General features: G+C 34.6%; 1 protein-coding gene across 5 annotated transcripts in view; it reads right to left on the bottom strand.

Annotated features, from left to right (window-relative positions):
* The window catches only part of LOC105215508 (uncharacterized), a 360,283-nt gene that overhangs the window by 99,215 nt on the left and 246,283 nt on the right, over positions 1 to 14,785 (bottom strand). The window contains exons 1-2 of one of the 5 annotated variants that reach the window (XM_054232140.1): positions 5,632 to 6,489; positions 3,559 to 3,768 (exon numbers count right to left, since the gene is read on the bottom strand). The exons of 2 other annotated variants lie outside the window; for them this stretch is intronic. The gene's annotated coding sequence lies outside the window, so the exon portion shown is untranslated. Of the gene's footprint in view, positions 1 to 3,558; positions 3,769 to 4,562; positions 6,490 to 14,785 lie in introns of those variants that run through there. 2 more of the 5 variants (XM_054232141.1, XM_054232142.1) reach the window with 2 other exon arrangements.

Consider the following 14,785-nt stretch of genomic DNA (forward strand, 5'->3'; position numbering starts at 1 on the left):
CCTTCTGGACATTTATCTATAAAAATATACTCGTCTCGATTTTACATTTTTTAACATCACGTTTACTATTACTACAATTATTCTTTCTAAATTTTTTATTTCAATTTTCCAGGTTAAATAAGTTTTTAATGCCACATGTTCAGTGCCTGGTTCACTTCATGCAAATGTCTGCGGACCTAATTTGTTTATTTCAACTACTTATACATTATTCGCGCAAATAAAAAGCAATTTACAATCCATTACAAATTACATTACCATTCCGAGCAATTTAACAAGCAGAACACGAGAAAAGCACACTCACACTGATTTCCACGAGCGCGAGTTCATTAGAAATTTAAACGCTGAGGCGTTAACTGCCAACGCTAATACATTAACAATGAGAATGCACAACGGTCATGCTAATATTAGTCCGCTAATCTAAGCTCAGTGTCATTCAGAAATGGCAATTTGCCATAATCTGTTTTTTTCTCGCTTTCTTTCATTGCTTGCTTTCTTGCTTTGTTTTCCTCTTCCACTTCGTCTCACTATTTGATTTTCGCCACCCACCTAAATGATCCATTTAAAATTTTACAATGTTACACACCGGTGCACTTGGCCTGATTGTTTGCTGGTGGCGCTACTTTTCGTATTTCACTTCTGTTTTCTTTTCATTTTCGGCGCTCAACCTTTAACTGATTACTATGGGGGCACTTACAGTGCTTCGTTCGAGAATGAAAGGTGAGCATGTAAGCTGCATTGAATGGTGGGTATACTATACGTATATGTTTGTATCAAGTGTATTGTTGACCTTCATAAGAATAATTAGCGGTCACTTTATTAGCATTCTGTGATTGTTGGTTGTCAAGTGTGTACTACTTTTTGAAGGCAAATCGGTCGACAATTTCTACGAGAGGTATTAAGCTTTATATGGAAGTGCATTAGTGGAGGGATTTATTTATAAACCTTAGTACAAATAGGCCGTTTGGACACTGAAAATAGTTCGTTGTAGTCTATCAATAAATCACTACCAAAACTTGAAAAATCTGTGCTAAAAATGCCTTCAGTAAAAAACTCCGGCGCAGCAGATGCTTGAGTGATTGTGAAATTGAAGAAGAACTTCAAACTCTTAGACGATTGGTATTTTTATATAAATTTAGATTTAGTAATTTAGTAGAACCATACACTACAACTAAACTTGTTAGGAAACACTAAGAAAATATAGAACAAAAATATTTTACCACTTATTTAAGGAACGTATTATATGTAGTAAAGGAAGAACAACAGATCTACTTCTTAAATTTCTCACAATTTCTCACAGCTTCCGCCTTTTTTCAATAGATGTCTCTAGGGTCAAGCACTAGTCGATTAAATCGATTAAATCGTTTTATATCGATCTTAGACATTTGTGTCAAAATTAACCCAACAAAAATAATCTGTTTGCATCTCAAACTTATTCTCAACTGAAAATGTCACTTTTTGAGCCGAATTCTCGACATTTGCGGATTTTTTTTTTAATTCCAAGAAAAATGCGGCTGAGGCTCATCGACATTTTTTACCGTTTTTATACAAAAAAAAAAAAACGGCGGAATGAAAATTGTAGACCTAATACATAAAATTCTCACATAATATCTGTATGTAAAACAAAATATTACAAGCTGCAGAAAAAGAAGAGAATCGAATTGACCCAAACCGAATTAATATTCAATAGTGAGCTTCCCATGCGTACTGTAAACAAATGCCGAATGGAGAAGAAATCGATGAGACTATCGAACATAAATTTTAATGAACAAAAATGCACTTCCTTTTTCAAGAATATTCAAATCATGATTCTGGGATTTTGAATAACAAATTCCATAGGATTATTAGAAATTTATATAGCGCACACGTGCCACTGAGAAAGGCTTAAACTATAATATATGTATATATATACGCTTTTGGTTTAGGAAATAAAAATAAATACATTTTTTGTAAATTAATACGAAATCCCCATTCAGAATACATTCAATAAAATAATCGAGTTATATTGGCAAAATATATAAAAGAGGATTATTTAGTTCGACAGAATTTTTATTTTCTAGAAAATATTTGAACTCGCCTTGGAAATTCGATTTGCACTTCTTGGCTGAATTGCTGCATTTTTTTTTTTAATTTAGCACTTTGCAGAATCAGAGTAGAAGCTAACCAGACGTAGAAAATATTCGAAAACATTGTCTCATCTAACACGAACGAAGATTCGAAAATGTTTTACGAAAATGTATTTTTTCGTTTGGAACACTATAGTACATTGTTATCTTTGGTAGAATCATTGAATTGATATGTACTTTTTAATTTATGTAAAATAAAGTTAATTATTTTTTTAGAAATTTCCGTAAGTAATAAAGCAATATTTTCTAATATTCTAAACTTTCGAAAAAAGTATTAAAGCAAGAATGCTGAAGGGGTTGGGTGTGTTTCAGAAGCTAAAAACAAGGGTATTTTTATATTTGTATTTATTTATTTATTTATTTATTTATTATTTATTTATTTTACTTAAACAAATTACCGTATCAAAGATACATACATATTTAAACAGTATTTTGTGAATTTTTATTTACAAATTCGGAAAACTCAGACGTTGGCACCTCATCTCCCATGACGTGTCCAAAAAAAGGGCTAAAGACAATAAATCAAAAGTATTTCGATAGTACATGGATAGATCCAGTAGATGAACGAAGGAAAAAAGAAAAAATTGTTTATTTGAATTTTCGACATAGTTTTAACCAAAAAACTCACATTTTCAACTCAATTTTCGCCATATACCTGTTGGTACGAAGAAAATAGTTGTAATCAAAATAAAAAATTCCTTCGTTCATTAACCAGATAATGTTATTCCATATATGTTTGCAAAATTTGATCAAAATCGCTTCATAACTTTGCAATTTTTTTGGGGAAGTGGGTGTGGCCCCGCCCCCTACTAAGTTTTTTGTACATATCTCGCAAACCAATAGAGCTATATAAACCAAACTTTCTGCAGTCATTTTTTTAGCCACTTCCTAATACAGTCCAAAAATGAAAGAAATCGGATCATAACCACGCCCACCTCCCTTACAAAAGTGATATAGTGAAAATGATATATATATATATATATAGAAAGATATAACTAGTGAAGATATCGGTGCAGAACTTTACACAAATACTATGTTAATAGTGTGGCAGCCCCATTCTAAAAATCGCCGAAATCGGACCATAGGTTTTTAAGGCCCCATATATCGAACACATAGGACCGCGGTGCTTCTAACCTAATATTATGGTTTCCAACTTTCAATGGACTTTATACAATATATATGACGAATATGTGGGTCAAATTGTGTATTATATAATATTAATTTAGATAAATAAATTGCGAGAGTATAAAATGTTCGGTTACACCCGAACTTAGCCCTTCCTTACTTGTTTTGCATAATGTTTTAAACATATTTTATTATTTAATAAGACAATAATTTTTTTTTTTTTTTTTTAATTTTAAATTTTGAAACCCATATAACCCCGTAAGACATATTTACATATACTGTTATTGCATAAAAATTATGAAACACTCACCTCATTAAAATTTACTATCAACACCAGCTTTCTTTAGTTAAGTGTGTATTTATTGAAATAGTCTTATTGTAGAGTTGTCCACTATATTGTTTATTTATATTTTCGTCGGTAATTGTGGAACAGCAAGAAACTTGTTGTAGTGAATAATTTTAAGTATATGTACTTTACGCGTACTTCATTAATGCAACTTTATAACTTTCAGCCTTCTTTCTATAATAAATTGAAACGATTTAAGAATTTAACATAAACAAATTAATATTTTAAGAATTTTAATAGTGTTATAAAATATATGTTGTTGTTCTTACTGTTTTCTTTTTATTAATATTTATTTATTATTATTTACTGTATTTTTTATACAGTTTATTGAATTTATTATTATTTAACTTCGTCTGCATTAAGTATGAATGTATATATTTGAAATATGATTATTATTAATTTTTGTATATATTTTCATGACGGATTTTATCCAAATACATTAAGATTTTTTATTAAATATTTCTAATTTGTAGTTTTTAATTCACTTGGAATTACATTTGTTTGCTCTTGGTTTATTTGCAATATATTGTACTACTTTATATATATTTATATATACTTTATTTATTTATTTATTTTTTATATTTAAGTTGTATACAGTATAATTATTTGCATTTATTTATAATAAAAATTTAATTATTTTTATTATTTTATTAAATTATTTTTATTTAATTTAATACAGTTTTTAAAGTCCTATAATATTAATAATATTTAATATTTATAATCCAATTATTATTATTTAAATTAATTCATATTATTTTGCATTTTACTTTAAATTTAGTTATTATTTTATTTTATATTTCAAGAAATTCATTAATCGGGTGCACCAAAAAAATGTTTATTTTTTATTATAATTTTTTTTTTATTTTTTTTTTTTTTTAACACAGACTATATAATAGTTGAGATTAATGTAATTCAGATTTCTGTTCAACATATACATGAAAAACAATGATTTTCTCAAATTATTTTACTTCTTTTTGAACACATTTGATCTTCCATTTATGTAAAATTGTATTAACTTCCTGTCACCAGTCGAAGCTAATAATATGTTTTCAATGCCATTCAACTTTAATTTTTCCACCAACTGACGTCACTTTATGTTAATTCCCAGTTTATCTTGTCTTATCTCTTTTCAAACCAATTTAAATAGCGCTCATTATTTTCCAACCATTTCAACTGGCTCATCATAGGCGCCAGCCAAGCGTAACGTGCAAACAACAAAGCGGCAAGTCAAAAGCTGCCAAATCATTGTACCGTGACAATTGTTAGCGCAACACAGGCCATCACTATTGTGGCTTCACGTACACCGCGATCACAAACGAAACCGCCACAACAACAACAACCACTACAATAAACACAATTCATAACACCAAAACCGAATGCGAACCAAGTGACAAACAGAAGGTCAATGCAAGCAACCAAAAGCCAAGTGATTTAGCTCTCATATATTCAGATGTATATATTTGTATGTAACACTTTTGTATGCTTGTACCCTAGCATTTGCTTCCTGTGTAACAAACGCGACCGCAAGAATGCGGGTTCTGTTGCAATTTGTTCTACACCGTTATTGAGAAATTGTAAGATTCGCCAGCTGTTTTACGCTCCAACACGTTTTTGCACACTTGCGGTTGTTTAATGAGACACCTGAACGTAACCGGGGTTGGCACATCAATAGCACCTGCCAGCAACAACAACAACGCGACGACCACAGAAAGGCAGTTTGCCTACTAAGCGCTTTGCTTTGGCATACCAAAGTGAGCGTAAACGCCTAATTGCAATGCCACAACAACAACACGCGTAATATAATTATGTAATTTTGTTGTTGTAATTGTTTTTGTAACAATTTATCGATTGGCGCACACAACAACAACAGCAATACCTTCACGTAACTCCCACAGTCATTAATAGCCTCGGGAGCTATACACAGTTAAACACCATGAAATTTAGACAACAACAAAAAAGTGTAGGAAATGTGTAACGAAGGAAAAAAACCAATAACAAAAACAACTTGCACAAATATGCTAAATCACGCGCACACACCTTGGGATTATCCTTTTTCTGCACGCCCAAATTCCGAACGCAGCTTTTTCCAGTTTTTTGTTGTAATTTTTATTAAATTACGTTATTTTTGTTGTTACTGTATTTTGTGTTGTTATTATTTTAACTTTTTTGTCACTCTAGACGCACTTCAATTGAATTCGGTTCAATTTCCTGGCAAAAATTGGCCGCGCTTCCGCTCACTTAGGCGCACAAACAGACAAACACACATAAATACATGGGAAACTTCACATTACAACAACAACAACAGCTGTGTGCGTTCAACACATTTTTTCGATTTCGTTTTTTTTTTTTGTATTCACACGCTCGTTTGCGTACGATTTTTCACTTTTTTCGCTTATGTTTTTGTTGTTATTGTTGTCGTCGCGATTGTCGCGTTCGTTCGTTCGTTCGCTCGCTTGTTTGCTTGCGCTACTGATTTTCCGCCGATTTTCCGCTTTTGCCACTAACATATACCGACTGCGGCGACGTTCACTTGGAGACTGTTTTTGCCATGTAGAGTCGGTCACATTTTATACTGAAACGATGTGAAACGAGCAACGAACAACCGAGCCATGTAACAAACAACACAACCGATTGTCAAATGAGCCGAACAAACAAACAACACAAGCAAGTGTACAAATGATTTTCTGGCCAAAAGAACAACCAAGCGTTGGGGCAGTTAAATTGTGGGGCTTCCGCGCAAAAATCTCCGCAACGACACACGCACTGCCTTGACGACGTTGGGGTTCTCTTTGATTTGTAATAGCGTCAAGGACATGGCTCTTAGGTTTACTGTCACGCTCTTTAACTCATGAACAACCTTTAAAGCTACGCTCTTAAAGACAGTTATCCTTTACAGTCGCTCAGCCACCCACATTACATTGCACGCGCTCTCATGGCTCTCTCTCTCGCTCTCAGAGGCGTCGTTAATGCAGTGGTGCCTCTTCGTCAGTTTTGTAGACTTTTACATTTCGCACACACGAATGGAATTTGACGACTAACTGCAGTTACACGCCTCGTGCTCCGTGCTTAAAAGTGCACCTTAGCTCGCTGGGCGCTTTTCTCGCCACTCGCACAGACCGCCAGCCAACCAGCCAGTCTGTGCACCGCTGTTGCTGACTTTTATGCGCTCAAGAATCAGTGCCAATATGTCAACACGTTCAAGAACATGTTGACATCTTCATAAGTGCTAAGACAGCCATTGAATTAGTTCCCTTACATGGCCACTTACAAGTTATAAAGTCTAACATGTTGCACACACACACGCCACATTTTGACTTGCCACTCATGCCGGCTTTTCGCTGCTTAATACTTGATCCTTTTTCTTCGGAAGAAGTAGGGAAATCTCTTTTTGGATTAGTGACAATTTATGTATATACACGGTAATATGCATATATGTAAGTGCTTATATACAATATATTGAAGCATATGAGACGTCGGGCAGGTCGCAGCCAATTTGCTGCCAAAAACTATAGTTCGTTCATTCATGTTTTGCCTTTTCTGGCTTCTTCTACTTTTGAACACTTGTAGCAGACGTCTGCTATACAAAAAAAATAACTGTTTTGTAATGGAATTTTACCGAGAACATTCTTCACACCCTATTTATTATTCAAGAAAAATTAAGCATTATTTCGACTAATATACCAAACATATATATATATATGTACATATGTTAATTCCTACAGCAGAGTGCGAAATAATATATAGACATATGTATAGCGATTTTTCATTGTGAGTAATTTAGAAGCCTTCATTTGGATTGGATCTCGCTTTAAATCATTGATATCTTTACGTAAAGTTGTAACTCACCCTCTATGCGAATAGAAAGATAATGAATTTTTATTCAGAACAAAAACACGTACAGCGGAACTACTCTAACTCGAATCACTATAATCCACAAAAAATTTCGATTTAGAGAGACTTCGAGTTATAGAAATTTTCATTAAAACAAAATTTTCAAAAATGTATAAAATATAGATTTACCCACAGTTTTAGTTATTTACTTCGCAAAAAGTTATATTTATACATTTAAAACATGTATTCCCATGCCTTTGTTAGATAATTTATGCAATCAATGTGTAATATTATATTTTTTGTTCGTCTCCATACGATATAGAGGGACTCTTCTAAAATTCGGCCTCGATAATGGAATTTTAAATTGTGTATTATGCTCTGACCAAAAAGTTCGATTTATGGAAAGAAATTTGTAGTTCGAGTTATGGAGAACCTCGAGTTATAGAAGTTTGAGTTATGGAAGCAAATTTGTATCTAAACGCTATTGCCAATACAAAAGTTCGAGTTATGGAGATTTTCGACTTATAGAAGTTCGTGTTATGGAAGTTCCACAGTATTATTTTTAATTTTTTTTATAGATTTCAAATTCAATAATGAATTAAAAAAATCAAATCAATCAAGTAATAATTCCTTAATTATCAGTTTTCATTGTTCCAACACGAATGATCAAAATTCGCGGTTATTCATCTCCATTTTACTCCGCAGCATTAACAAAAACCCTTACGGTAACTTTATTAAAAAATCAGCAATAAGTTACAACTGTAATTATTTGATATAACAAAGCAAATAGCAAAGGCTGCTCATGCCTCAAAGTATTTGCTCTATATTGTGAGCCATTTGTCGCGTAACCAATTAAATATTAGTTATCATAAGACAAATTGATAGTAAAATTTTGTTTTCATGGAAATTCGGATTTAAGTATTCACTAGTAGTGGAAGCGGCAATAAAATGTTATTTTTAATTTGATTTTCCTATTTCCTGTTTTCGAAAGATTGAAGCATAATATTGTTTAGAGATAACTTATGAAAAGAATCTCTACCGAAGAGCATACAAGTTTTTTCTGGAATCTTCCCGTAATGGAGACTATATAAGATATAGCAGCATTCAAAAGGACCAAAACGATCCACATGCTCATCCAGAAATGCAGATAGGATAGCAAGCGAGTATACCATTTTACCTCGATAATGAGGTATCATCATAATACACGTAACTATTTGAATAAATACCGAAAAATTTGGTTATTCAAGAGCACTATATTATTGAAATCATAAATCATATAAATCATATAAGAGTGTTCCTTTAAAATGAAGCAAGATATCGTAATAAAGGGTTTTTCAATAAGAGTGCTACAAAATGAAATAAAAAATTATTCATTCCTGTGAAAGTATATTCGATGCTATCATATATGGAACTCGATTTCTTTTGCATGGCCATCACGGACACGCTTGCAGAAGTCCAGCTGTTGAACGCAATTTTCGATGTTACTGCTGCAATTTCACGTTCGATATTCGTACGAAGTTCATCAGTCGTTGCTGTCTTGTTGGCATAGACCATAGACTTGACGTAGCCCCACTGGAAATAGTCTAACGGCGTCAAATCGCACGACCGAGACGGCCAATTGACTGGGCCATTTCGTGAGATAATATGTTTACCAAACTTGGTTTGAAAAAAATCGATTGTGACATTCGCTGTATGGCTTGTGGCGCCATCCTGTTGGAACCACATATTGTCCAAGTCCATATCATCCAATTAGGACCAAAAATATTCGGTTATCATTGAGCGGTACCAATTCCAATTCACAGTAACGTGCCGGTCTTGATCTTCACGAATGAAGTACGGCCCAATGACCCCGACGCCCGGCCCATAAACTGCATAAAACCGTAATTTTTTTGGGATTCAATGGTGACTCATGGAGTACATGTGATTTGCTGCCTGACCAACAATGAATATTTTGCTTATTGACGAAGCGATTCAGCCAGAAATGAGCCTCATCACTGAAGATGATTTTTCGATGAAAATCCGGATCATTTTCAAGTTGTTGCTCAACCCAATTTACGGACATACGACGATTCTGATTAAGCGGCTTCAGTTCTTGCGTAAATTTGATCTTGTAAGGATGTAGGCCAAGATCTTATCGCAAATTTTACCACAATGACGTCACAGAAAGGCTCAACGCTTAAGAACGACGTCTGAGAGACTGATTTGGGTCTTCCTCAATTGATACGCCAGCGGTAGCAATATTCTCGGCACTACAGGCACTTCTTTGTCTCACTGACACGGGAACATGTTGTACTGTTCCTGTGGATTCACTAGACACTCAATTGTAGATTTGACAGGACGATTATGACGACAATAAATTGGTCGAATTTGGGTAGTAAATTTTAATAATTTCGACATGTTGGATCGTATATCTTTGCATGATGAAATGACAAACCTTACTGAAGAGAAATCTCAAAAGAGCGGGGAAAAATGTTTTGAAAAACCCTTTAGAATAGAACGCTTCGTTTAAAATAGTGTAATTTCCGTTTTCCATGTAGATATCAGCTTAATAAGAAGACTTGAAATATTTCAAATTTCATAAATTTCTAGAATTTTTATTAATCTTCGTTTAACAAAGGGTAATGCTCATTTTCGTTGTATATATCAACTTAACGGGAAAACACGAAATATTATATTTGAAATTTGTTAAATTCCTAGAATTTTTGAGAGCGCTTCAAGCACGTGGCTGCTTAAGCATCAATCATTGCTTGCGTTCTTCGACTAAAGCTTTTGATTTTTACTAAACGATTATATACCAAAGCAACACCAGAGCATATATGTGTGTAAAAATATATATACTCACACACATGGATTCAAACAGGAATATTTAACCTTGGCCTAGCAATATAAATCAATATATTTGAAACATTTGTATACATATGAGTACAAATATACATATATTTATTTATTTACATGCTGTTTTCAAAATTTATCACTATATAAATTCAATACTCAAAAATCAGTTATTCTGCAGCTGTTTTGCACTTTGCTTTGATTTTGACAATTCTATTATCCTTTTATCACTTAACTCATTAAATTCGAGGCTTTCAACGTTTTTCACACATCAATTTCGAATTTAGCATTTGAAATGCGGTTTTCACTGCATTTTTATGCCATAAGTCAGTGTGTGCATTTGCAAATAATTTCGACCACAAATCGACAAACTACGAGAATCCGATTGACTAGCAAATCCACAGCCATTTAGGAGATGTGTATATATATGTACACACAGACAGACATTAATAATGACTCTACAAAGTCGGTGAATTTATTTTAACACTTTACTGGATTTAAATAACACATTTGTTGTTGCTGTTGTTCATTTTGTGTATTTCCATAAAGTACTCATTTATTTATTAACAATTCACAGCTTTTGGCAATCAATGCGAGCAAATGCTTTGTTCTGCCCAATTTGAATGAATTTAATTTGCACACTTTGTACATGGAATTTTTGAAATCATCGGTAGATTAAAATGAATAGATGATTAAGAAAAATGATGTAGACTTCAAGTGTAGATTGTAGACTTAATAAAATGCATAAAAGCACAAAGCTTAATCACGAACAAATGACACAAAAGCTCTTAAGACTCTAGTTTTACTATCTTTCAATTAAATCTCAAAAGGCTTTTTATTAAAATAAAGACTTTGGTAAAATACTTATCCGACAGCAAAAAGAGCAATTGAATAATTTTGCAATGCAAGAATTTTACAGGGTGCCTTTTTAGGGGTATATAATCACTCAGATTTCATAACGTCGACTGAGGTAGACATAGTTTGAAGATTTGACTAAACTAAATACATTCAAACCTTCAATGAAACAACTGAATTCAAAAATAACTTAGTCGAAGTAGAATTTACATTTAGAAGGTCTGGCCCCCAAACTCTTTGCAGCACCTTTCATTATTATGGCAAAAATTGGACTTAAAATATTCAAATATACAAAATCATAATTAATTTGTTATAATTATACCAAAAACGGCGGCAGCTTTAACTGTTTAACAGTTAAGTCACTCACTGCAATGCACATCATTTCACTTTCATTATCTTTCCCGTAAAGAGACTAACGCTGGCAAACCATAAGGCACAAACGAAATTGCCACACATTTACACTTTTCGCCCATTAAATTGCGAGAAGGGTGAATACGAGTATTATGCCGCAGCAACGAACATAAGGAATGGCAGAAAATTAGGCGCGGCCCAACTGACAAGCAGCAAAGGTCATCTGGATAGGCATTGAAAGGGCTATTAAATTAACCATAGGATTTTCTTGGCTGCCAGCAGACATATTTTAGGTATTTGCGTTGGTTGGGTTGGGTAGTGGATTCGCCAACTCATGCCAGCGCTGCGGTGAGCGAGTTAAGATGTACACGAATACGAGTATGTAAATGTGGGTACAAGGTGGTCATGTTGTTGGAGTTACTGGTTAAAAATAACTTTATTTCTAAATAATCACAGCAGGTCCTGATAAAATCAGTTCTAACCATCGCTATTCTTAAACAAATGATCATAATACTTTCTCAAAGCAATCCAAGTGGTAAAATTCTTAAAGGTTGGCTTCCTCAAGACTAACTCTTTTTGTTAAAGTACACATAGAGTTGTGTTTCTCGCTCAGGTTACACTGCCTAAATGATATTGTATTAGGAGAAGAAACAGCACCTAACCCCAGATATTGGACAACCTTTTACTATAGTATTTTGGAAGGAAGCGGCACCACGGCACCAACAATATGTCAATACAAACAAGGATTTAAAACAAAGTCTCCGAAATCTATATTGTTCCTGAATATAGGAAGGATTTATGAACTACTGAACATCTGTTTCGTCGATGTTGATATAAAAGGGTTTTCAAAAGGGGCGCTTCAAAAGTAGACCGATAAGGACAGCAAATGCCAGTGGGCTCAACTTAAAGAGCGCTACGTCCAATTTATGGTCGTCATAATCGTCCTGTCTGACCGCTCAATGATAACCGTATATGTTTGACCCGCATTGGATTTTAAGGACTTGGACAATACGTGGTTCCAACAGGACGGCGCCACAAGCCACACACCGAATTGTCACAATAGATTTATTGAAAACCAAGTTCGGTGAACGTGTTATCTCACAAAAATTGGGTTCACAGTTTTGACTTCTGCAAGCGTGCCCGTGGTGGCCATGTAATCGAGTTGTACTTTCACTTTTGTAGGTCTCTCATTGAAATATTTAGTTTACATATGATACTATTTTGGGCAAAATAGACCAAAGATCGCAGAGCATACCTCAACTATTATCTTTTCTAGTACTATTTTTCGACGCCTACACGCATATCCCATTCTACAATCCATGAGATTGCTGCCAAATAATCTAGATTTACTGGGTCACTTTATTATAATACATGAACCACCTAGGCTGATTCTGTCGATTAACCTAAATTACAACATAAGACTGCTCGTCAAATACTAGTTCGAATAAATAAGCTAACTTTAATGAAAATTAAGAAAATAGAGAGTGTGAACATAGGTCTTCGAAACATGTTTCAAATCGAGATAGTAAGGAGAATGACTCAGAAGACCTGCCAGGCAGACATGATAACCGATTTTATATGAAGGAAAGTTAAAGATACCTCGGAAGAAAATTCAACGAAGGCACGCGTGAATTTCGGTACCAACCGTTTCGCTGATTACGATAGACCACTTTGGACTACCGTTATGTTTTTATATATGTACATATATTAGTCGGGTCCCGTATATAAAAGAAATTGGCTTCGAAAAGAAGGAATATATAAACTACCCTGTATGTCTAGACAGTTCGACTAGAAACCGTTATGTTTATATATATGTACATATATTAGTCGGGTCCCGTAGATAAAAGAAATATAGCTTCGAAAGAAGGGATATATCAACCACCCTGTATGTGTAGACAGTTCAACTACAAATGGCAGTAGCCAACTGCTTTGATGCGAGCACACTTTAAGGCCAATCGCCCAACACCGTAAACCACTTTTTCAATGCATGCAAACTTTTTCGGGTTGGTGGCGTTGAAGCGCGTTTCCGGTGTTACGCTGATTTGTTAACTGGTAGTTGTTAACTTGAATAATAAGCCCTCGGTACTACGTTACGCCATTGTGTACGTTTCGCTGTTTGACTAGTCTTTAAGTACTACATGGCAATTTTTGGTTTTTTTTTTTTTGAGTTGTTGTATTTTGAATTTGCTTTGTCGCAAAATTAGTCAAGCACGCTGCTGCTGCCTTTAAACCGCTGAGGTGTTGCTGTTGTGGCTTTAATGGTTTTGTGGTGAGGCGCTCTGAAATGCGGCGCGTTTTTTTTTAATATTCTCATACATATATACTTGTTTGTATGTATATTTTGAGTGGGTTTACGCCTTGCGTTTTCGAAATTTTTGCATTTTGCTATCATCCGATAGCCGAAGCGGCAGCGACGCCACGTATCGCGCATCATTTACACAGCAACAATTTTTATGACAACGCATTTTTTACTGCAATTACTAAAACGATAACAACAACAACAAAGAAGGTCGTTGTCAGTGTTATTAGCACTATTGTTGTTGTTGTACGCATGGCGTGATAATATCATTGTTGCTGCTGAATTAATTCGCCACTGACATCGGCGACACATACCAGCATGACAATTTGCCATTGTCGGCGCTGTCACCGGCTCTGTGTCGGCGTAATGCCAGCTTTTGTTGCCATGTCTATGTTTACTAATGCGACTGGTGGCATGTCGTTGGGATTGTGCTGCTGGTGGTCGCCGATAACCTCGCCTCGCTGTTCGGCTCGTATTTTCACGTCAATTAAGGTGCAATTTTTAGCAGGGCACACATAGCCACTTTTCAGCCTACAGCTTCTGTTTAGCTGTTTACTGTTACTCGCTTTCGATTTACGGCACCGATACTTCCTCGATTCGACACCTTTGGCGGGAAGCGAAAGCGACCAAAATGTGCGTCTGCTGAGTTGCTCTTTACTAGCATTATGTCGTCATTACTTTTATTGTCACCTTTTTTTTCTTCGAATATTTTGCGATAACACAGATGACGCTGTAGTGTTAGTATCCACCACAACACAATTTTAGACCGCGTGATTCGCACACCTATAGCACCAGCACTTTTGTTTGTGGCATTCCTTGTCGCGCGCCTAAAGTCTCCTGCCTTTGCCATCTCTTGTTGGCTAATGTCAACACGCCCCACTATGTACCTCTAATTCGATAGTCGCTAATGAGCAGCCACAAAAGTGTCAGACATAACCGCCAATAAATTGACACAATTTATTTGGGACATTTGCATTTTGTGCCCTTCGCGGCTCATAAACACTTTAAATTTCATTTCATTTT

This window comes from Zeugodacus cucurbitae, chromosome 5, assembly GCF_028554725.1.
Source record: "Zeugodacus cucurbitae isolate PBARC_wt_2022May chromosome 5, idZeuCucr1.2, whole genome shotgun sequence".
Classification (NCBI taxonomy): domain Eukaryota; kingdom Metazoa; phylum Arthropoda; class Insecta; order Diptera; family Tephritidae; genus Zeugodacus; species Zeugodacus cucurbitae.